Source organism: Haliotis rubra, unplaced genomic scaffold (assembly GCF_003918875.1).
Source record: "Haliotis rubra isolate DU_JTF1 unplaced genomic scaffold, ASM391887v1 Scf857, whole genome shotgun sequence".
Lineage (NCBI taxonomy): Eukaryota > Metazoa > Mollusca > Gastropoda > Lepetellida > Haliotidae > Haliotis > Haliotis rubra.
The window spans coordinates 72,272-98,660 of record NW_025767587.1 but is presented as its reverse complement, the minus strand read 5'-3'; the positions used below and the strand labels follow the sequence as shown (position 1 = coordinate 98,660).

At 39.7% G+C, this 26,389-nt stretch overlaps 1 long non-coding RNA gene across 1 annotated transcript; it reads left to right on the top strand.

Moving 5' to 3' along the window:
- Nucleotides 1-2,087: 2,087 nt before the first annotated feature.
- LOC124262814 lies at nucleotides 2,088-25,709 on the top strand. Its single transcript, XR_006894701.1, has 4 exons — nucleotides 2,088-2,100; nucleotides 15,993-16,019; nucleotides 17,525-17,607; nucleotides 25,266-25,709. It is a non-coding gene; the product is annotated as an uncharacterized LOC124262814 (long non-coding RNA).
- Nucleotides 25,710-26,389: the final 680 nt, after the last annotated feature.

Below are 26,389 nucleotides of genomic sequence, written 5' to 3'. Positions count from 1 at the left end.
CGTATGAATTATCATTCCATGATAACTTACCTGCTGTCTGAAAACTTTGGTCCCCAAACTTAGACAAATATGAAAAATAAATTCTTAGATAGACAATGGCACAAACTTAGTTGATGGACACTCATATGAAACTGGTAGTACAGTAAACAATAATTATATTATATATATAATATTGTCCCTTGGTATAGAGGCACAGGTTCTGCTGTCAACATGTAGTCTGGATGTGGAAATCGCCTCCGTGGTGTAGTGGTTAGAGCGTCCGCCTGGAGAGCGGAAGGTCGCGGTTTCGATCCCCAATCGCGTCATACAAAAAGACGTTAAAATATGGTACTTGTTGGTCCCTGCCAGGCCCATTAATGGGTACACCAAGGACTGGTCGGCTCAGAGTCAGTATAATGTGTCAGAGTGGGTTATTCATGCTTCACGGCGGCATGGTATCTCAGTGGGCTAGCACTATAAAACCAGCTTAAGTCTGGGTTAGTACAAGCAGCCGCACATACACATACACACGCATGCACGTTGTGATATGAGCGAAATATTCTCAAGCACGACGTAAAACCCAGTTTCACCTCACCTCACCTCTAGATGTGGAATCTGGCTTGTCTTGGCTCTGTGTACTGGTTCTTGATGTTTCCAGGAGGCCTTGTGATGGTTCCACATCCTTAGTTTGGAGTTGACTTGTCAATCATCCCATGCGGATAGATGAATTTCATGAAAATACAAAACAAATGAGAGTTAGCTTGCAGTCAATATATATATAAAACTTATTCTGACGGAGTACATACAAATGAAATGTACATGAAGTAAATATATAGGGAGATACATTTCCCTGCAAAATGTTTTTGAGTTTGTTAGTGCATAGAAAAAAAAGGACTGTCATGACCTGGAATGAAATGATACTATTTGCATTGGACTACACAATGTACATGGGTATATTATATATGGATATATATGTTATGATATCATATTATGTATGAGCAATTATATACATACATTGGTTCATTTCACTTTAGCTCGGCCTGTACGTTTGGCTGAGGTTCAGTTTAAATCGCTCGAGTACAGCATATTGCGAGTTATTCTTCGTTACTGCATATTTTCGGTTCTGTTTCACGTTAGTTATGTTCATTTCGCGTCGGTAGGTTTATTTCACTTTTGTTTCGCGTTGGTTAAGTTTGTTCGGCTTTGGGACGTATTTTTCGCTTTTGTGTTGCGTTGGTTGAGTTTGTTCTGCCTCGGGAGGTGTATGTTGCTTTTGTTTTGCATAGGTTAAGTTTGCTCCTCTTCGGGACGGTGTATTTCACTTTCGTTTTGCGTTGGGTAAGGTTTGTTATAAGTTCACTTTGTTTTTGAGATTGGTTCATCAGATCAATGCTCAAAATTTGTTGTGATGCAAATAACTCAGATGATCAGGCTGATGTCATTTGCTCAGAACTAGTGATATCAGGTAGCACAAAGTGATATGACAGGACACAAATATACGTTCCCCAGAGCTAACAGTTCCTGTTAATAATGAGGTGCTGTACCTTTTGCAGGAATATGACTATCTAGCGACCACAGGTGTGCATCGGGAATGAATATGGGTATGGTATATAGATTTCTAATCAGTGTGCACTGCACGGTATTCAAACGAGCCAACCATTCTGATGCCTTCTTCTTGTACAAAAGAGCGTTTGGATTTATAGATGGGTAATTCACCAGGGGTATCATAATTCTCTGGGGTGTCAGTTTCAAACCATTTACAGAGATCCACCCAGCTTTCATTGAGGTAATCTTGTATGAGGTGGAGAGGAACAGCTTAAAATTACGCTGTATGATATCTATGATCATTTTTGTCATATAACTAGGCACATAAAGAAGCTGTGCATACAACAATTTAAAATCTAAATTTATCAAACCTGTGTAGACACATAAGGATTTAAACTCAGAGATTAGTGACATGTATCCAACATGCATGCACGTGCCACGTTCCGTGACGTCAGTGGGTTCGTCCTTGAGACGTGCAATACGTTGTTGCACGTGCATTCCGGGAAAGAGAAACAGAGCAAATGAATGCCACACAATACTGTCACTTTGGAAAGCTCAACTCCTGCTCTTGCGATCGTTCAAAAAATTAAACGGCTATTGAAACGCATAGCATGCCAAGGCTCACGTCTGCACAACATCATGAGGCCATTGGGATGGTCCGCGGGGGAATGTCTCAACGACAAGTGGCTGCACATTTCCACTGCCACCGGAACACCATTTCTGCACAGGTGAGACGCTACCAGAACACAAATGACGTCATCGATCGGCCACGTTCTGGACGTCAACGTGTAACAACGCCAAGACAGGACAGATGGATAAGGGTGACCCATCTTCGCCACAGGTTTCAGACTGCAGTGATGACTGCCCGAACCATCCCAGGACTTCGCCGTATCCACCCCAACACGGTTCGACAACGTTTACGTCATCACGGGATCAGACCACGACGTCCCGCCATACGGCCTATCCTGACACAACGTCATCGACAAGCTCGCCGAATGTGGTGCCAAAATCATGTCCGCAGACCCTTGTTTTGGTGGAGAAATGTTGTTTTTACAGATGAGTCCACGTTTAACATTTCCCATCATGATGGACGTCAACGTGCCTATAGACGCGTGGGAGAACGATATGCACAGGCCTGTGTCTTGGAGAGGAATCGCTTTGGTGGTGGTTCCGTGATGATTTGGGGTGGAATGACAGCACACCAAAGAACTCCTTTGGTGAATGTTCAGGGCAACTTAACTGGTGTGGGCTACAGGGGTCAGATTCTTTGACCTGTGGCAATTCCTTTTCTGCAACGTCATGGCCCTGGGTTAACATTCTAACAGGACAATGCCCGCCCTCATACGGCAAGGGTTGCTATGGATTTCTTGCAACACCACAACGTTGACTTACTGCCTTGGCCTGCAAATTCACCGGATCTCTTCCCGATAGAGCATGTTTGGGATGAGATGGATCGACGTCTACGTCTTCCTCATCCGCCAGATAACGGCCTTTACCTTGCAACAGAACTTGAGAGAATCTGGCGTGACATCCCACAAGCCTTCCTTGCACATTTGATAGGCTCTATGCGTCGTCGATGCACTGCTGTTCTCAATGCCGATGGTGGACATACCCGTCATTGAGCTTGTGACATGGTCGTTTGACCCCTGTCCCGCTTGTGGACTCGTGACGTCATTGTGATTGACTTTTCAAATGAAATTCTCCCGACTTGTTATGGTCTCATGATCCCTCCATTAAAGTTTATATGTACCTTTGACATTGTTATCGTACTTATCAACTGGGATAATATTTTGACAATGCACAGTTTCTTTATGTGGCTAGTATAAGTTATACGAGACTTTGACATAGCAGTCCCCTTTAACTATTTCAATGCCCACAACTCTCTTGATATTTTGATAGAATTCTCGTAGGTATATAGGTTCCACTGGGTATGGTTCAACGTCCAATAGTGGTTCTGTAATGATTGATTGCTGTTTAAAACTCTTTGACAGTACATTGACTGATTTATTGTTTTGTGCTAATTCTCTTTGGTTGAAGAATTTGTGATTCTTCAGTGGCCGTTTTCGTCGTTTTCCTGACATATTTCTCTTGACGTGAAATTTTCTCCGAATTGAGTCTGGAATGCTGCTGCCATATTCCCATGTGTTTCCTCTTTCTGGATCCTTCCATTTCACTCTGTAGTAGATTTTGTTGATTGCCCTCTTGGAAGCAAGAATTGAGTGAATGTCATCAGGATTGAAAACCTTGGCATCATTGCTGGACGTTGCTTGTTGGGTTGGTTATTGAACTTGACTTGGTTCTGATTGTGGTCTTGATTTGGGCTGAGGGATGCTTACTGTTCACCCCTCTTTTACCCTTGTTTGTATTTCCTTTCTCCTTGGTGGGGTTACTTGGACCTGCGGTGCTCCTGCTTCTGCTTAGTAACTGTTGTACTGGGCCAGCAGAGTTTTCCGGAGTGGCTCTCTTTTTCTTCGTAGGAGTATTTGGTTTGTCTGCCTTTGTTTTTGGATTGATTTTCTTACCTCTTTGTTGTACAGGTAATTGATCTTTTGTCGAACTTGTTGATTGGGCGTTGTTGTTGTCATACTGTGTGTCATAAATGGTTCCTCATTGTCATCTATCACTCCTGAGTCCATGTTGTTGTTGTTGACGTATGGTTCTGGAGGATACTGTGGACGATCAGCTGGATCAAAATATGGCGGTTGGCATGGACCAATGGTTTGTGTAATTTGTCGTCAGAACTTCGGCGTAGTTTGTTGGTGAAATTTGGACCTGAATGGACAATGTAATAACTGCCATACCCCTTTTTAGTTAACTTGTTGCAAAGGCATTTTTCCACTTTTTGACAATATAGCCAAACTCTTTGGCTTGGGGAGAAATCTGGCTCTTTAGCCTTACGATTATATTGTTCAAAATACACCTCCTTTGCTCGAGCGGTGTTTTCAGCTGCAATTGTCCTTGTAATTTCTAGCTCCTCAAGCAAATTGTTGTTGTGGCCTAAATTTTCCTTTGGAATAAATTGAAACATCTTGTGAAGCTCTCATTTCTCGTCCAAAAAGCTTATAAAAGGGGACCTTTGAGTCGATGAATTTGGAGCCATCTGATAGGCCATCATGATGCCTGGAAGAAACCGGGGCCAATCATTTGAGTTTTGTTACAATAGGCTCTTAGTGATTAATTGATATAAGAATTGAGCCTTTCTACACAGGTATTTGTTTGGGGATGGTATGGGCTAGTATGAGTGAATTTGATAGCTAAAAGTTCACAAATAGCCTTGATTAATTTTGACATGAAGTTCTGACCTCTGTCTGAAATTAAGGTCCTTGGAGCGCCATACCGACAACATATTTCTCTCATGAGAACATCTGCTACCTCTGTGGCTTCTTGCGTTCTCAGGGCAAAGGCTTCAATCCATATAGATGCTGCATCGTTGATGACCAAAATGTGCTTGTACTTATCTGGTGTTGTTGGCAATGGACCAAGGATGTCAACATGCCATCGGGTGAAGACCTCTTCAACAGGTAGTGGACGTAGAAGTGCCTTCTTGCTGTGGTAGTGCCTCTTGGTGTGTTGACATACCTCACATGTCTGGACATACATTGCAATATCAGTGTACATCTTGGACCAGTAGTATTTTGGTCTCATGGTGTTGAACATCCTTTCCTTTCCATGGTGGCAACCGCCAAACTCAGAATCATGGTAGGATCTCAGGACCTGATTCCTGGGAGTTCTTGTAACTGCCAGCTGTTTAATGAATTTGTCCGCATGGCCCTTCTGTCTCTGTGGGACGAATCTGTATAAAATTCCTTTATCAATTTCAAAGGTAGCGGCTTCAATAAAAATCTTTTGGCGATCCATTTCATCTACTGGAAGGACATCTTCTTTGTAGTATAAAATCTGTTAGTGTGCACGGGTCACTCAAACATTTAAAAGAACAATGGCTCAATCACAATCCTGAGATCAATCTTTTAGACTATGTGTCTACATTTCGTGACAGACTTTCAAAAGCAAGTGAGTTGGACAGACAAAACTTGAAAGTTTCACAAGCAAAATGAAACAAAACTATGACAGAAAGTCAAAAAGAGAAATTTCATTTGTGGTGAGAAAGTGTTAGTTTTACTTCCGCTTCCTGGTCAACCACTGATAGCTAGATATCAAGGTCCATATGTTGTTGACAAAAAGGTTAGCGACACAGACTATGTCGTCCTGATGCCTGGTCTTCGTTAAAAAAAGAGGTTGTGTCATGTAAACATGATTAAGAAATATCATGACAGGTTAGAATGAGTTGAGTTGAGTTGAGTTGAGCTTTACGTCACATCGGCATTTTTCCAGACAGGTTAGAAAGCAAACAGGTCAATTGTATTGCCACACTCTCCCCTGTTACTGATTGTTCTAAAGACAATGGTGAATGTGTTGGCAATATTGATGATGGTGTTAGCAATGTGAAGTTTGATGATCTTAGTGATAATGTTTCACCAAAGTTAAGAAACTCTGATGTGTTAGCTCACCTTGATGAGAAACTGTCACATTTATCCCCTGAGCAGAAAATTAAAATGTCAGATTTGATTCATGAGATCTCTCATTTATTTCCTGATGTGCCTGGCCGAACTGATGTTGTTAGCCATGATATGGATGTAGGTGATTCTGTGCCTGTGAAACAACACCCATATCGTATGAATCCAGTGAAACGTGAGATTCTGCCGAAAGGATTGAAATACATTCTGGACAATGACATTATTGAACCCAGTGACAGTCCATGGAGTTCACCATGTTTTCGTGCTGAAGTGTGGTGGAGGTAGTTGGCGCTGCTGTGCTGACATGAAACTCTTGCGAACTGATTCTTATCCAAAACCGAGAGTGGACGATTGCATTGATCAAGCTAGATATATACTGAGTCAAAAAAGAAACTTAACATTCTTTCTTCAGGGCACTAACAAGAGATGGTAAGATGGTTAAGTTGTTATTATTTCATTGCTGAGATCTGTGTGATGTACTCGATACACTGACAGTGCCATAATCAGTTCCATTAGGCTACACCGCCGTTCCAAAACATGGGTATACAGAATGTCAAGTCACAAGAATAAAAATGCGAAATGTCTCAGTTCAATATCATGTATGGCCGCCCTGCGCATTCACCACTGCCAAACACCGTCTCCTCATCGACTGCCTGATGCTTGTGAACACGTGGTTGGGGATTCTGCGCCATTGCTCTTGCAAGGCAGCGCCAAGTTCCTGTAAATTCTGAGGCTGGTTCCTAAGACCACGAAGCCTTCTCCCAAGTGCATCCCAAATGTGCTCTATTGGATTAAGGTCAGGGGACCTCGATGGCTAGTCCATGGCGTTGATTCCAGCGTTTTGAATGAAATTTCGTGTCAACATCGCGGTATGCGGAGGAGCATTATCATGCTGGAACTGTAGACCTGGGCCATGAGCCGCCATGACAGGAACGAGTTCAGGGGTGAGCACCTGGTCGCAGTAAGCAGCAGCTGTGAGGTTTCCACAGATGACCAGAAGTCGGGAACGGTTGTTCCCACAGAAAGCACCCAACACCATGCAACTTCCGCCCCCGAATCTGTCGACTTCCTGTACACAACATTGGGCATACCGTTCACGATGTCGTCTCCAGACTCTATTCCTGCCGTCTGCGAATCTGAGGGTAAACTTGGATTCATCGCTAAAGACGACTCGATTCCAGTCTCTCTGGGGCCATCGGAGGTGACGTTGGGCCCACAGCAGACGTTGACGTTGATGAAACACCGTCAATATTGGCCCACGATATGGACGTCGAGAATGGAGATTGGCAGCCTGCAACCGATTTCGAATGGTCTGTGAGGACAGTCGACCTCTCAACATCTCAGCCCTGGTTCGTGTAGTCGGCAGAAATCTGTCACGTAGGTGACGTAGGACGATTTGACGGTCTTCTGCTCGTGACCTCATGCATGGACGACCCGACCTTGGGCGATCAGAAGTGGTGCCAGTTTGTTGTAGACGACCTCGCAAGTCATACACAGTATGACGGCTGCATCCCATTGCTCTTGCGACGTCAATAACTGATCTTCCCGCTTGCAACATGCCAACGGCACGTTCACGTTGCACATTTGACGATCGTGGCATTTCAAGTACCGTTAGAATCGTGGTTTAAAAGTGTTTTTTCAATTCGTGAGGCCAATGCAAACACGAGCATATGAAGAAAACTTCGATGCAAAGATCACGTGATCGACTGCACGTGCAAAACCTGATTTGGCACTAACGTCATTTGCATGACGAATGGATGGGTTTGAGTGGGTTTTGCTAACGTTTTTCTAGAGTCGAAAGATAGGGATCCCATTTCGGGTACATAGATGTATCATCAGAGAAAAATTATTCATTGTTTTTCAAATTACATTTTGTGAAGTTTCTTTTTTGACTCAGTATATAAGTAAGTTTGACTTATTGAAGGGCTTCTGGCAGATTCCACTCTCAACCAGTGCAAAGAACATATCGGCACTCACTACACCAGATGGACTGTATCAATACAAAGTGATGCCGTTTGGTCTGAAAAATGCACCATGCTTTCTTCAAAAGACTGTCTGAAGCAAAATTGACTGTGAAGCTTGCAAAGTGTGAATTTGGGAAGGCACAAGCCGAATTTTTAGGGCATGTTGTAGGGCACAGCAAGGTACAGACAGTTCATGCTAAGGTTGAAGCAATTGTACATTTTCCAGTACCTCGGTCTAAGAGAGAACTCATGAGATTCTTGGGTATGGCAGGCTATTCTAGAAATGTTGTATCACCACTTACCAACCTTTTTGGGGAAAAGGTAAAATTTCAGTGGGATAGCAGTTGTCAGACTGCATTTGAAACAGTCAAAGCCATACTCATGAATTCTCCATTGTTGCAGGCACCAAAATTTTGAGAAAGCATTTAAGTTACAAATTGATGTAAGTGATGTAGGTGCAGGTGCTATCCTGATTCAAGAGGATGATTCAGGAATTGATCACCCAGTAGGTCTTTTGTTAGGTTTGCAGGATTTTGAAATGTACCTAGGTACCACTACTTTGCCAGTTAAAGTGTTTACTGATCACAATCCCTTGACTTTCTTCACAAAATGAAGAACAAGAATCAAAGACTTATGAGATGAAGTTTGACCTTGCAAGGGTTCAATCTTGTGATTAGGCACATTAAAGGCAAAGAGTAGATGTAAAAGGGGGATTCTGCCGTACATGCGTCTTATATGTTTATTACTGTCTGAATGCTGTCCTATGGTAGGTTAAAAACTGGTGGTCCTTGATTTACATGTAGTCATAATATTGAGCGACGATTTTATGGATGGGGTCTGTCATAAACTCGTAGTAGTAGGCTACGGAGTAGCTCGAATATGGGACGGTGGGATTTCGAATTGTAGGCTTTTACGAATTTATTATTGGCTTTGGCATAGCGCTTGGATACCATCGTAACCCCGCCTTGTAGGCTTTTTTCGATAAACATATGCATATCGTAATCTGTTAATAATTCCAACATCATGCCGTTTTTTTTAACAAGCGTCCCATGACAGACCAGGACTGGTGTCATACCAGGCTGGATCGAGACCATACTGTTTTAGACACGTTTTTCTGAATACGTCGAACACGTCGGCGAGCAGGAGCACATCTGTTCTTAAATATTGGTCGCGATAATCGCCTAAATTCTGACAGCCTAGTTTTTTCCCACACGTGAAGGGCGTGGGCGTAATCATCCTCGGTGATCTCGGATTCGGTTAAGCAGCTATAAAAGCGGTCGATGGGAGGAGGTAATCGTGTCTCCTCAAACTTAGACCAATCTTCCATGTACTCGTAGGGGCACACACCCTTCCTCAACAGCAAAGACCGAGTCGCCCCCGTCGGTGTATCGGTCGGTGATGGGGAAGGTATCGTTGGCTTTGACCCAATTGGTGAGGGATGATAGGAGAAACTGTATACTATAACTGTTTAACGAGAAGGAGATGTATTTTTTCATGTTATTGGGGATGCATTTAATGTCACCATCAGTTTTTGAGATGGCCTGCATGATCAGGTGGTCATCGAACCCTGTTAAATTGTGGAACACCATGGGGATGGGAGTCTTTTGGGGATCGATTTTGAGCTTTAGGTTGCACACGTTGTGAGCGGCACCTTGATACTGACCCGTGATGTGGCAATGATCTCTTATGGAATCCCCATTCAGCAGTTGGTTGCACACGTCACAATGCATCAACATTTTGTGCCTGATTTTGTCATCCTCCGTCATACGCATGGGTATAATGTTGGCTAAAATGCCCCTGATTATTTTCTCTTTTTCAGCTGCGTCAGGACCTTGGTAGACAACGGAAGCATTTGTTTGTCCATCGTATCGAACGACCACATACCCGAACCCGCAAGCTTCATGTTTCTGTGTTTTGTATGTGAAACTTTGATCATTTGTTTTTTATAATGATTAAATTGGACACTATTTTTCTTTTCGTCGGGCATGACGATCCTGATCATGGTCTCCCCACAACCTCAACAGTCTTCATTATGCGCTTCCAGCAGGTCTAGCCTACTGTACCCATGCAGACACCATTCGCAGAAGTGTTTTTTTTCTTGTGGTTGGATTGATCATGCAACAGTCGGCTCAGATTGTTCACCCACGTGTAGTGATACTTGCCCTCTTTTTCGACCAGGAATAAATTGATCCTGGGTATGTTTTCCGGAGCAGAGCTTAATCTCTGCACGATCATACCCTTATCGTGTCGGAAGACGTTGATGGCTAAATGGTTTTGTTTTTCCACCTTCATAATTTGAGAGATGGACGTGGGTGCGTTTATACCATCAAAGTTCAGCCCATCGTCTTCAAGATAGGTCGAAGGTGCCTTCGCCATTTTAGAATCAGCAGGGAATATAGCTAACCTTAGAGCCCATCTTAAACAGTTATCATCGTTGTTTTTAACTTTAACGATGGCTTTTTTGTTCTTGTAATACGGAGGCAAGTCTAGGTACGATCCGCCTTTGAATGGCTTGTAGTTCACTATATATTGATACGATCCACCGTCCATCCAGAGCCCATGTGGCTATATTTCCCCAATGATTCTTGTATTTTTGTAACGAGGTATCGATGGTCGAAGGGATCGAGTCGGACATCATGTGTATGCCGCGGTACTCCTCGGTCCTGCATTTCTTGCTGCAAGTCTCGGCTTTTCCCAGAAACATGTATTGACAATGATACGGTGCGGGTCTCATCTTCTCTATATGCACTTAGATATACATAAGTCTAATTGATCAACGATCAACATGGTCGCTGCTAAACCGAGCGCGACGAAAATCAGCTCACAGTCTTTCTGTTCCGGGAAAGGGGTGTAATACTGCGAGAGGGTGGGTTCGTCACCGAGAGGTTCGAGCCGTTTCACGGTGAGCAGGTAGTATTCTCGCATGGCATCATCCACGTCCTTAAACTTAAAATGGTGTGACCTTCCCGCTGGAGTTGGCCATGTATAAAATCGATTCTCGGCATATGTTTTTTTGCATAGTAGGCTTGTGCGGTGGCTTCAATCTCGGCTGCGTTCGACGTTCGTATGTGAGAAAAAAAGTAATTGCTCCCCGAAAAAACCAGGGCGTTGATTAATACCCCACCGACCATCAAGGCAATCGTAGCCATTTTATATGTATTTTATACTTTCTTACTTTAATATGTTTTCCGGAATAATCCCTTGCTTAATAAGCATATCTTTGGTGGCCATCGCCAGTCCAAAGTTGAACACGAGCATGACCATGTCTTGCAGGATGAAATCGAGCTTGGGTGCTGGTTGTTTGGTGATCATTTTGCGCAATCAGGCGTAGCCGATGGCCAGTCCACTGATCACGGCTGCGTGATACGCGTCGTTGACAAATGTTTTTCCGTCGGCGGTAGACATGATTATAACATAACATGCGGGTTTACCTGTAATTGTTTTGTTAAGGGTTGGACCATCACCGGTGGTGATGTCTTTTTGTTTTGTTGATATAACCATACACCTGGGGTGATACCCACGAAAGTGACTGCCACTGCCTACGGGATCCACAGTGGGGTAGGAATCGATTTATTATGATGTTTAGCTCCCCCCCCCCCCCTTTTTTTTACTATCAGCTACTTTTTTCAGATTTTGGGGTTTAATCTTGACGTTATCAATCACTTGTTGAGGTACACTCCCCTCCGCAGGTGTCGAAGTCGTTTCAATGTTCGGCTCTGTCATTTTGTATGTCATTAGCCGGGCATTTATATATATATATATATATATATATATATAGACAAAGTCGACCTTTGGGCGACATTTGTGCGACCTTTAGGCGACAGCTGTCGCCCTAAGGATATATTTCTGTCGCCTAAATATCTGCATGTCACAACTATGTTCATTTTCCTTAATAACTATTCCAAACTAGATGGTTGGATAGAGGGTCGTCTCAGGACCTTCGGGTGTGCTTCTTTTGTATTTTTATAAAATTTCAGTGCTGTTATTGAAAAAACAAAAATATCATATATATAACGTCTGCGACCTTTCGGCGACACGTGGTTTTCTATAAAATTCTCTAACACATGGATATATGTTCAGAAATAAACAATGGAGAAATTATTGTCTAAATATATACTCTTAGGTTTTGTACAGTTTTTTCAAATATACACATCGTCAAGTGTTCAGCATAACATCACTGTTTCGCTCGCAGTACCTTTCGGCGATTTGCCTTCACGCTCCTGTGCGTCAAAAACGTGAAAGTTCAAAAGCGGCAACGTCGAAATGAACACTTAGCTAATAATTCAATAATGTCTGTAGATATTGTGGGAGCTGACAGACAAGACTAATATGCCACCAAGAACACGTTTAAATACTTAAAACATTTCATTCTTCGATCAAAATAACAATGTAATAATCTGTAAATAAATTGAATTCATGTTTCACACGAAGGCCCGTTCACGTTTTGTGTCAAATCGGATCCCCTTTGCTACAGTTTTCGCGCACTACACGAGGTGACTTGGCAGCACAAAGCATTGGGAAATGCATGGTATGTATCGTAATCGGAGTATTTTGTTGAAAACAGCAGCATGTACAATTGTTTCAAAGGCGATGCCTGTCCCATGACACAATCTATTTCAAGATTTCTCAACTGGAAGAAACTGTTTGCTAGTAACTTGATCGCAATTGTGACGTTTCGTATCATGTTGTTTCTTGATCCTCACCTAGGGTTAGACTATCGCTTAGTGTCTGAATATGATTTTTTTTATATCAACAAACAAACGCATTATAAATTGAAAAGGAGCCCCGGGTAAAAAACAGAACTTGAGAAAATCTAGACTTGCTTCATTTAGGGCCTTTAGCATTGCAGAAAGGGCAAGGCAGTAGGGAAAATAATATTGTGGTTCAGGGGGACTGTGACACAGACTACAGGGTACAGTAGTTGGCTATAAGTGAGTCATCATTAGTGAAATTTCCATAGACTTACATGTTAATTAACTGTTGCAAGAATAATTTTCATAAATTGAGTAGAAGTTTGCAAACATCTTGGAAATCATCTTCAGCTACGTGTACATAATTTTCTTTCATCTTTTCATTGATTAGTTATCGAATGACACCTGATTAAGCACCATAAATACAACTTTATTTTTATCTATCCCATAGACATGTTAAACCTGATTGGTATGTCTAATATATTTTGTTTAAGAAGTTGCAGTCTTCTTAATAATCCTCGGAAAATTGAAAGGAAATTATGTGTACAAAGCTGGTAGATAAGTGCTGAAAGCAATTCCACCCAAACTAAATGTATGAAAATTATTCTTGCAAGAGTTAATTAACATGAAAATCTATGTGAATTTCACTATTGATGACTCACTTATGGCCAACTACTGTAGATCCACAACCGAAAGAGCTAATCACAGCTGTATGATTTTATGTTCACTCAGTGGGTGAAATTGACCTTTTACTTTTAGGTGCAGTTCGGTGCGGCAAAAACCCCAAAACATCTCTCATTCTGACGCCTGATATTCAGGGTATCAGACTGACTTTTTGCACTGATATATTGTTTTCTTATTTTAAATATATATCTACCAACTAATAGATAAATAAACCACCAAAACAGTCAATAACCATTACTAATTTCAGGAACTAACCAAATCTGTAAGACTTGATTTCAGTAAAATTACTTATAGGCCAAATGTAGACATAGCATAACACATTACAATCGGTTTTATCACCCACACTGCATATTCTGACCATGGGGTAATACTCATTGACATGGGTTTGCTCAAATAATGAGCTGATAGTGCAGTGTTGAGGAAGACTTGTAGTTATAGTTTCATAATGGCACTCTCCATTGTTGCTCTTTGCTGTTTCCTCTGATAGCTGAACTACACATTTTTTATATCAGCTACACATTTCCTAAATTGTTCATGCAAAGGAAATATGCATTTGCTCTCTTGACCATAATGTGTTTCAGTTACATTATTGATATCAAGAGTTTCTAACTTTCAAATATAGCTTTTTTGTACTCCTGCTTTGAACCCTGCTCCTTTGGGTGTTTATGTGCAGTCTATCTCCTCCACTGGTCTATCAGAGTGAAAATATCAGTGTATAGTGATGAAATGTATATGTTGCACCATTTTCATGCTAATAATAATAATTATCTCCATATGAGTACAAAGATTGTAGCCTACCACCTTATTACCTACAAGTAAAGGCTGTCTGGGTCAAACTTTGTTTGTTTTTAGTAACCTGATACATTTTGTGGCTGATTATGACAAGAATTTCTAATTACCAGAAAACACATTTACTGATGCTGAGAGATCCTAAAAGATAAAAACTTTTCTTGCATTTGGCCCAGGACTATAACCATGTCTGTCCACATGCCACTGCCACTCAGCCAGCATAATTATGAGCAATACATCCTCCCACTCACAGGTTACTCAACTGACAACCATAAATGTTGGTTACGTTGTATTTTTCTGCACTTGGTCCAAACTTGATATAGTTTCAAATGCTAGAGATTTTCCACTTCACTGGTGCACTTGAATCTGTTAATTCAATATTGTGCATGAATACAGTCAGAATTCCCTTTTTGAGCTTTCATAATTCCATGGCAGCTACTCTTATCTTTGTATGCTTAATGCAGGGACATTTCCTCATTTCAAAGTCTAAATCCTGTACATTGTGTAACATAGGAAAGAGGGTAAATACCAGTGGACAGGATAAGATTAACTGAAAAATCAAGGATGGATCTCACTAAACACATTAAGACATGTTATAACTCTATTGGTTGGTCAATAGACCAACTGTTCCTATGCAGGGATATGTTATTAGTCTTTTATGGTTTTAAGTTCCCTTAGCAGTCAAATTACATAAAAGGGTAATTTTGTTCAAAGCGGGTGTTTCTTAAACAAACTATTTCTCTTTTTAAAAATGGAGGTGAAGTTTAACATTTCTTTCAGTACAAATTGTAAGAATTAAAGCCTCTTCCTGTTGTAAGTAACCTTTACAAAGCCATAATAACAGTTTCAGAAATGCCTCTTTGATGCATCTATTTTAGGTAGTGTGCTATTCATCATTGGTCCATCATCGGCTAATAGTTTGCATTGTCGACTAACACCAACATCTCTGAACAGCACTGGGCAGACAGTATTGATATAAATCATAGAATCGATGATTATTATTATGAATAGTAAATTAAAAATAAACCTGAAAGAAATCAACATTTTGTATTACTTGTGAGTTTTTACCTTTATGCATGGATGACTAACAAAATCCTGAACATGACTTAGAAGCAACCCATGAATAAAGACATAACTTTGTATATTGTGTGAGTAAAGTGAAACTATGATATTATGGGTATTCTTTAATTCCAATCAAATTGACTTGATGGCACAAGTTTTTTCCTTTGGTCACCCTTCAACTCAAGATCAAAGTTGACATAGACTGTAAAAAGTCAGGAAAGATCTAGCCTGTCTCATAGTTCCTGAACTGCATTATTTTTACTTCCGTCTATGCCTTTCTGCAATGATAAAGACCTAATTTAAGCAAGTCTAGATTTACTTAGTTTCAGGAATCTCCCATCTCACTGGAGCTCCTTTTCAGTTTAAAAGGATTATTTTGATTCTATCAAAATTATATATATTCAGAGACTAATTGCTAGTCTCGGATGGTCCTGTTAGACATGGAAATCCTATCCAATCCAGTTTATGCCTGGTAAGTTAATTTTATTTTACAATGGTTTCTGAATATGAAACATTGTAAATTCATAATGTATGTATGTTGTTAGGGTGATAACTAAATCATGTAGAATTTTAAATACTTTATCAGTTCAGAAGAAAAAATATTATTTCCTAAGCTCAGTTTTGAATTTAAGTTCATAATCATTTTGAGAATAATATTGTTAACATTTTAATGTTACATAATACAGACAACTATGAACGGGACCAAGACACGTTGAGCTTGGCAGAGGAGAAATGTGATCTTCAAATTGCAGAACTGAGGGGAGTCTCAGGCATTCCAAAGTGAGGAAGTGGTAGGTTATGTGATCCAGAGATCAATACCTTCATGTTACTAGATTTAAGTTGTGAATACCAATTTTACAGCTTTGTTAAATTTATTTCTACCTTAACTAGGGATGTCGCGATACATAAGTTTCATGAATCGATACGTATCACGATACTCATGACATGATTCGATATGTATCATGATACCTATTTTCGCTGCATTATTGTGTAATATTAGTTACATTTTGAACATTAAATATTTTATATTTTATAAGCGTCCTTGAAAAGATCCACGTTTTCTATTCTCAGAGATTAAAAAGTTCTAATTTCCCATCTTTGTGTATGAAAAATAATCATTTATAACTCTCATAACATAAAAAACATGATACAATTGCAAAATGTGAACGATACATATTAAAACATGTTTAAATCAATACTTTCAAAACTAAATATCGATAGAGTTTTGAATGCATCAATGATTGTATCATCTTAGAAAAAGTATCGATGTATCGTGGCATTCCTAACCTAAACATTGTTCTGGCCTACCTTTAGAATTCAGCACCACAAACTTGCAATACCCGATGAAGTAATGCCTCATGAATCTTTGCAATTTGTTTAATCCTTCTCAATATTAGTACAGTTATCTTGAATGGTTGTGTGCCGATCAGTACCGAAAGTGCAGCAATACATGTTTTAGGTATTATCTCAATACAGGATCTTTTACTATTCATAAAAGTATCAAGCAATTCAAAATGGCCAATAAGAGATTAATTAATAGACATGGAATAGCCTTATATACAGATAGTCTGTCTCTGATGACATATATGAAAAATTTAAAGAAAAACTGTATATACTCTCATAACAAGCAGTTCCAGACAAGTATTGTGGTTCTGATCATGGAAATCTTTACAGAAAATGTAGAAATTTTGAAAATTGGCATAATTTGCTCTTTTCAAATATCAATAGGGTAATTTTCAACATTTTGAAGCTTTTCTATTGACTTTTGCACTTGATTGATGTCCAAACATTTGCAATTCAAAAATTTATCCCTGCAATAATCATATCTTTTATAATAGAGATATCATTTTCACTTTTAGGTTACTATGTATTCATATCTTACCACAGTTTTATAGAGAGCTGATGCGTGTCGTGTTTCGTAGTGCACACAATTCAGAAAGGATTGGCATTTTTCAATACAGAGTATACAAATTAACATATTCCCTACATTTTGTTGTTTGTCTGTTGTCAAACTTTCAATCTTCCATCGGATAATCAGGTGTATTAAAGTTCTGACACCATTATGTTCATATCACTTGGGTCGGTTGGGGGTGGGGATGGGTGGGTTCTCAATTAAATTTGTTTTACATAATTGTATCAGGTGTTTAAATGGGTTGTTATCAAATGATTCATGTAATTGTTGATACATTTGCATTAATGTTTTGGTGTCCTTCATACACAGGAAATTCAGCAAATGAGAACTGAAGACACCTCTATTCCATGATAGCAGATACATTTTATTTGTTTATCTTTTCAGGATTCAGATGTAGTATCTGTGAGAAAGTACTGACATGTAAAGGTGGATATACTGTTCATCAGCAGATGACTTGAAGTCAAAAGGTACCACCAGTTTTTAGTAGTGTCTTTCTAGATATCAAGATAGTGAACACCAATAACATATATCATGATACAAAGTCAAGAATGTGTTTATCTCGACTGCTTTATGATATCCCTGGCAGGTCATTAGTAAATCAATCAAGCTAAATTCCATTGTATGCAACTAGGATGTGTGGTCTAAAGGTCTGTGTTGATGATGAATAGGATGTATCTTGTTGACCATCGGGCAACTTCTATATATATATATGTATTAATATTCAGCAGAATGTTGGGTAACACATCATATCTGTTATAATCACAGCCCATTGGGCAACACATCCCATCTATTATTTTTTTACGCACCTTTGGCCAACACATCCAATCTGTTATTTTTACAGACCATTGGGCAACACATATATATTCACATCAGACCTTATCAGAGGACCTTTGGGCAACACATCATATCTGTTATCAGCTGACCTTTGGGCAACACATCATATATTTTCAATAGACCTGTGGGCAACACATCATATAATCAGTAGACCTTAGGGCAACACATCATATATATCAACAGTAGACCTGTGTGCAACACATCTTATATATCACCAGTAGACTTTTGGTCAACACATCTTATATATCACCAGTAGACCTTAGGGCAACACATCTTATATATCACCAGTAGACCTTAGGGCAACACATCTTATATATCACCAGTAGACCTTAAGTCAACACATCATATATATCACCAGTAGACCTTAGGGCAACACATCATCATATATATTACCAGTAGACCTTAGGGCAACACATCTTATATATCACCAGTAGACCTTAGGGCAACACATCTTATATATCACCAGTAGACCTTAGGGCAACACATCTTATGTATTACCAGTAGACCTTAGGGCAACACATCATATATATCACCAGTAGACCTTAGGGCAACACATATATCACCAGTAGACCTTAGGGCAATACATCATATATATCACCAGTAGACCTTTGGGCAACACATCATACAGTCAGTAGACCTTTGGCCAACACATCTTATATATCACCAGTAGACCTTAGGGCAACACATCATATATATCACCAGTAGACCTTAGAGCAACACATCTTATATATCACCAGTAGACCTTATGGCAACACATCTTATATACCACCAGTAGACCTTAGGGCAACACATCATATATATTACCAGTAGACCTTAGGGCAACACATCTTATATATCACCAGTAGACCTTAGGGCAACACATCTTATATATCACCATTAGACCTTTGGGCAACACATCTTATGTATTACCAGTAGACCTTAGGGCAACACATCATATATATTACCAGTAGACCCGTTGGCAACACATATATCACCAGTAGACCTTAGGGCAATACATCATATATATCACCAGTAGACCTTAGGGCAACACATCATACAATCAGTAGACCTTTGGCCAACACATCTTATATATCACCAGTAGACCTTAGGGCAACACATCATATATATCACCAGTAGACCTTAGAGCAACACATCTTATATATCACCAGTAGACCTTATGGCAACACATCTTATATACCACCAGTAGACCTTAGGGCAACACATCATATATATTACCAGGAGACCTTAGGGCAACACATCTTATATATCACCAGTAGACCTTAGGGCAACACATCTTATATATCACCAGTAGACCTTAGGGCAACACATCTTATATATCACCAGTAGACCTTAAGACAACACATCTTATATATCACCAGTAGACCTTAGGGCAACACATCATATATATTACTAGTAGACCTTAGGCAACACATGATATATATCACCAGTAGACCTTAGGGCAACACATCATACAATCAGTTTACCCGTGGTCAATACATGTTATATGTCCCCAGTAGACCTTAGGCAACACATGATATATATCACCAGTAGACCTTAGGGCAACACATCCTATATATCACCAGTAGACCTTAAGTCAACACATCATATATGTCACCAGTAGACCTTTGGGCAACACATCTTATATATCCCCAGTAAACCTTGGGGCAGCACATCATATATATTACCAGTAGACCTTAGGGCAACACATCTTATATATCACCAGTAGACCTTAGGGCAACACATCTTATGTATTACCAGTAGACCTTAGGGCAACACATCATATGTATTACCAGTAGACCTTAGGGCAATTACATACCTTAGGGCAACATCCTATATATCACCAGTAGACCTTAGGGCAACACATCTTATATATCACCAGTAGACCTTAGGGCAACACATCTTATATATCACCATAGATGGGCACGAATCAGTAGACCAGTAGACCTTAGGGCAACACATCATATATATTACCAGTAGACCTTAGGGCAACACATCATATATATCACCAGTAGACCTTAGGGCAACACATCTTATATATCACCAGTAGACCTTAGGGCAACACATCTTATATATCACCAGTAGACCTTAGGGCAACACATCTTATATATTACCAGTAGACCTTAGGGCAACACATCATATATATCACCAGTAGACCTTAGGGCAATACATCATATATATCACCAGTAGACCTTTGGGCAACACATCATACAATCAGTAGACCTTAGGCCAACACATCTTATATATCACCAGTAGACCTTAGGGCAACACATCATATATATCACCAGTAGACCTTAGAGCAACACATCTTATATATCACCAGTAGACCTTATGGCAACACATCTTATATACCACCAGTAGACCTTAGGGCAACACATCATATATATTACCAGTAGACCTTAGGGCAACACATCTTATATATCACCAGTAGACCTTAGGGCAACACATCTTATATATCACCATTAGACCTTTGGGCAACACATCTTATGTATTACCAGTAGACCTTAGGGCAACACATCATATATTTTACCAGTAGACCCGTTGGCAACACATATATCACCAGTAGACCTTAGGGCAATACATCATATATATCACCAGTAGACCTTTGGGCAACACATCATACAATCAGTAGACCTTGGCCAACACATCATATATATCACCAGTAGACCTTAGGGCAACACATCATATATATCACCAGTAGACCTTAGAGCAACACATCTTATATATCACCAGTAGACCTTATGGCAACACATCTTATATACCACCAGTAGACCTTAGGGCAACACATCATATATATTACCAGGAGACCTTAGGGCAACACATCTTATATATCACCAGTAGACCTTAGGGCAACACATCTTATATATCACCAGTAGACCTTAGGGCAACACATCTTATATATATCACCAGTAGACCTTAAGACAACACATCTTATATATCACCAGTAGACCTTAGGGCAACACATCATACAATCAGTTTACCTGTGGTCAATACATGTTATATGTCCCCAGTAGACCTTAGGCAACACATGATATATATCACCAGTAGACCTTAGGGCAAGACATCATACAATCAGTAGAACTGTGGTCAACACATGTTATATATCCCCAGTAGACCTGTGGGCAACACATCTTATATATCACCAGTAGACCTTAGGGCAAAACATCTTATATATCACCAGTAGACCTTAGGGCAATGTATCTTATATATCACCCATAGACCTGAGGGCAACACATAATATATATTACCAGCAGACCTTAGGCAACACATGATATATATCACCAGTAGACATTAGGGCAAGACATCATACAATCAGTAGACCTGTGGTCAACACATCTTATATGTCCCCAGTAGACCTAAGGGCAACACATCTTATATATCACCAGTAGACCTTAGGGCAACACATCTTATATATCACCAGTAGGACTTAGGGCAACACATCTTATATATCACCAGTAGACCTTAGGGCAACACATCTTATATATCACCAGTAGACCTTAGGGCAACACATCTTATATATCACCAGTAGACCTTAGGGCAACACATCTTATATATCACCATTAGACCTTAGGGCAACACATCTTATATATCACCAGTAGACCTTAGGGCAAACACATCATATATATCACCAGTAGACCTTAGGGCAAACATCTTATATATCACCAGTAGACCTTAGGGCAACACATCATATATATCACCAGTAGACCTTTGGGCAACACATCATCTTATATACAACCAGTAGACCTTAGGGCAACACATCTTATATATCACCAGTAGACCTTAGGGCAACACATCATATATATCACCAGTAGACCTTAGGGCAACACATCTTATATATCACCAGTAGACCTTAGGGCAACACATCTTATATACCACCAGTAGACCTTAGGGCAACACATCATATATATTACCAGTAGACCTTAGGGCAACACATCTTATATATCACCAGTAGACCTTAGGGCAACACATCTTATATATCACCAGTAGACCTTAGGGCAACACATCTTATATATCACCAGTAGACCTGTGGTCAACACATCTATATATCACCAGTAGACCTTAGGGCAACACATCATACAATCAGTTTACCTGTGGTCAATACATGTTATATGTCCCCAGTAGACCTTAGGCAACACATGATATATATCACCAGTAGACCTTAGGGCAACACATCATACAATCAGTAGAACTGTGGTCAACACATGTTATATATCCCCAGTAGACCTGTGGGCAACACATCTTATATATCACCAGTAGACCTTAGGGCAAAACATCTTATATATCACCAGTAGACCTTAGGGCAATGTATCTTATATATCACCCATAGACCTGAGGGCAACACATAATATATATTACCAGCAGACCTTAGGCAACACATGATATATATCACCAGTAGACATTAGGGCAAGACATCATACAATCAGTAGACCTGTGGTCAACACATCTTATATGTCCCCAGTAGACCTAAGGGCAACGCATCTTATATATCACCAGTAGACCTTAGGGCAACACATCTTATATATCACCAGTAGACCTTAGGGCAACACATCTTATATATCACCAGTAGACCTTAGGGCAACACATCTTATATATCACCAGTAGACCTTAGGGCAACGCATCTTATTTATCACCAGTAGACCTTAGGGCAACACATCTTATATATCACCAGTAGACCTTAGGGCAACACATCATATATATCACCAGTAGACCTTAGGGCAACACATCATATATATCACCAGTAGACCTTAGGGCAACACATCATATATATCACCAGTAGACCTGTGGTGAACACATCATATATATCACCAGTAGACCTTAGGGCAACACATCATACAATCATTAGACCTGTGGTCAACACATCTTATATTGCCAGTAGACCTTAGGGCAACACATCATATATATCACCAGTAGACCTTAGGGCAACACATCTTATGTATCACCAGTAGACCTTATGGCAACACATCCTATATATCACCAGTAGACCTTAGGGCAATGCATCTTATATATCACCCATAGACCCTAGGGCAACACATCATATATATATTACCAGTAGACCTTAGGCAACACATGATATATATCACCAGTAGACCTTAGGGCAAAACATCATACAATCAGTAGACCTGTGGTCAACACATGTTATATGTCCCCAGTAGACCTGTGGGCAACGCATCTTATATGTCCCCAGTAGACCTGTGGGCAACACATGAAATATATCACCAGTAGACCTAAGGGCAACACATCTTACAGTCAGTAGACCTGTGGTCAACACATCTTATATGTCCCTAGTAGACCTAAGGGCAACGCATCTTATATATCACCAGTAGACTTGTGGTCAACACATCATTTATGTTACCAGTAGACCTTAGGGCAACACATCATACAATCAGTAGACCTGTGGGCAACACATCATATGTATTATCAGTACACCATTGGGTTACACATCATATGTAGTGTATATACCAAACTCTCTGTAGTTCACTTGACTACAGTCGAATGTAATCAAACTGTGTATCCCTAAAGAGGCTGTTTCACTGATCAGTTTGTAATCTAGGTATATCATATGGGTAAGTTGGGTTTGGTTGTCACACTGTGCACTCAGCTGTAGTATTAAATCATACATACTAAAGGGTTAAGATTTCTTCCTTGCAGTCTGTATTGACTGATGTCAGTTATGATTCAACACTTCAAATGATATGTGTCACCTAGATAGATAAAAATTACAGAAATGACAGATCATGTTTGTATTCTACAGTGTCAGTACATACTGTATGTTTTCTAGATTTGTGGGTTTCATTGAGTAGTCAATGCCAAAATTGTTTACATTTCAAACCTCAAGCTGAACTTATGTGCTCTAAATGTAATTTCTGTTTATCAAATACACAACAAAACTCTTAAATCTGAAAACATACCATGTCTTTTTTCTAACTAGATAACTAACCCTTAGCCTTTAGCAGTGCTAGAACTTGGCTGACATACTGCTGACATATGTCATCAACTGGTTCCAATTGCATCGTGCATGACATGTAGGAGATTTGGAGAAAAATCTCTCAGCCAATTGTATGCAGAATTTTATGAAGTTTGGTTTAGAAGTTAAGCGAATCAGATACGTTCCTTTTTTTTACATATTTTCAGTTCGGACCTTTGTTATACAAAAAACTAATGCTGCCATTTTTGTCAATCAAAATGTTGTTTTAATTAAAATGTCTCTTTTGTTCAATTACTTTCTTGTTGCTTTGATTATTTTATCATTGCCGTAATAATTTCTCTGTGTATATACCAAAACATGTGTATGTTGCTGCATATTAATATCGTCAATGTTTTGTTTCATCATTATTTCACTTGTTTGATAAACACTAAGCAATAAAGTTAACCAGTATCTATCTGGACATCCTCCCACCTTTCCCTTTCTCTGTGGTATTCAGTCTGTATCTGCTTAATGAAGCGCTTACTACTACTAGGGTTGATGGGCGGAGGGGTAGCCTAGTGGTTTAAGCATTCGCTTGTCATAGCTAAAAACTAAACTCACTCACTACTAGTGCTGACCCTCATTTCACTCATAGACAGTGGCAGTCACTCCCATTCAATTTTCAGCCATGTTACCAGATTAAAGTTTCCTGAATACTCAAGGCTTCATCTTTATAGAACTATTTCTATTCTACGTTATAGCAAACTTAATTTAATGACTATAGATTGTTATATTGTATATTGCATTGATTAGAAACTAACATATACTACTCACACTTTGCTAAGGATCACATAAAATTCCCAACTATACTTACACATAGATTTATAATTTGAAATTGTATACATTTAAAACTGGATAAATAATACTATAGTAACCCTTCTTTAGGCAAACAGCTACTTTAGTCTAACCTTATGCACTTGATACATGAGTAACCATAAAAATGGTTTTAATGGCACCAATCAACCATTTTGCAAATCATGGAACGAGTCATTTACAAACAAACAACACCTGTCAATAGCAGGTATGGGATCCACAAGATGAAATGACATACTGAAACCTAGGATCCATGCTTACAATAAGCTTAGATATTTAAACCAAATTTGATCCCACATTATAGTTTTCTGTTGAATCAATGATTTAATTCATAGCAAAGCGTGAATAGTATATTTAGGCCACAAGTCCTCATAATGATAACAAATTAGCTAAATCTTAAAATGGCAAATGTTTACTTGTCCTAATAAAACCTTAAGTTGGGGAGTTGGGTAAAGACTATAGGACTAGAAGCTGAGTGATGATACTCACTGTACCTTGATGTTTTAGCATAATTTTGAAAACTTTGTTATATTTCAGAAACGGAGACCATTCAGTCATTTCTACAGATTTCCAAGCACGAATGCTCTTATGTTCAGCTGAGAAAAAAATGATGAACAAGCAGAAAATACAGCAGCAAAGGACAAGGAAGAGATGGCACACATTTTAAGAATGAAATTAACTTAATAAATATTCAGATCATTTCTAAGGGATGTTACATTTGGGAATTCACTTTCCCAGTATAGTACAGATACTAGTACTTTGCTGGTAGAGGGTGGAGTGAATCCCTTGTGTGATTTGAACCAACCCTCTAAAGGTGAAACACCTTATCACAGAACAACATTGTTAGCAATTTAACCTGACAAATGTTAGTCAAGGTCTCGATCAGAGAAGTGTAAATGCCACAATTACAATTTTTTGCAAAGTTATGCAAATAAGAATGTCAAAACTATTTGGTTTAATAAATAGTAATTATTAAACTTACAATTTTTTCTTGTTCCTATCATTGGTTCGCACTGGGGTGGAATGTGGCTCCATTTTCCATGGTGGAGTCTCCGAAGCTGATTTGGAAAAATAGGGTATGGGGTGGTAGCACTTGTGGATCCAGTGCGGTGATGGGCTGTGTTTAGATGGTATTCAGACCAGACATCAGGCAAATATCGGTGTCGGAGCCCCAGTTTATTCAGGAGTCGTCTGGTATGCCTCAGTGTATGATAAGAATACTGGAATAGTCCTGAATGGCTCAAAATGGGCTGCGTTTAAATGGTATTCAGACCAAACATCAGGCAAATATCAGTGTCGGAGCCCAAGTTTATTCAGGAGTCGTCTGGTATGCCTCAGTGTATGATAAGAATACGGGAATAGTCCCGACTGGCTCACAATGGGCTTTGGTTAGGTGGTATTTAGACCAGACATTTGGCAAATATCCGTGTCGGAGCCCCAGTTTATTCAGGAGTCGTCTGGTATGCCTAAGTGTATGATAGGAGAACCGGAATACTCCCGACTGGCTCAAAATGGGCTGTATTTAGATGGTATTCAGACCAGACATCAGGCAAATATCCGTGTCGGAGCCCCAGTTTATTCAGGAGTCGTCTGGTATGCCTCAGTGTATGATAAGAATACTGGAATAGTCCTGAATGACTCAAAATGGGCTGCGTTTAAAT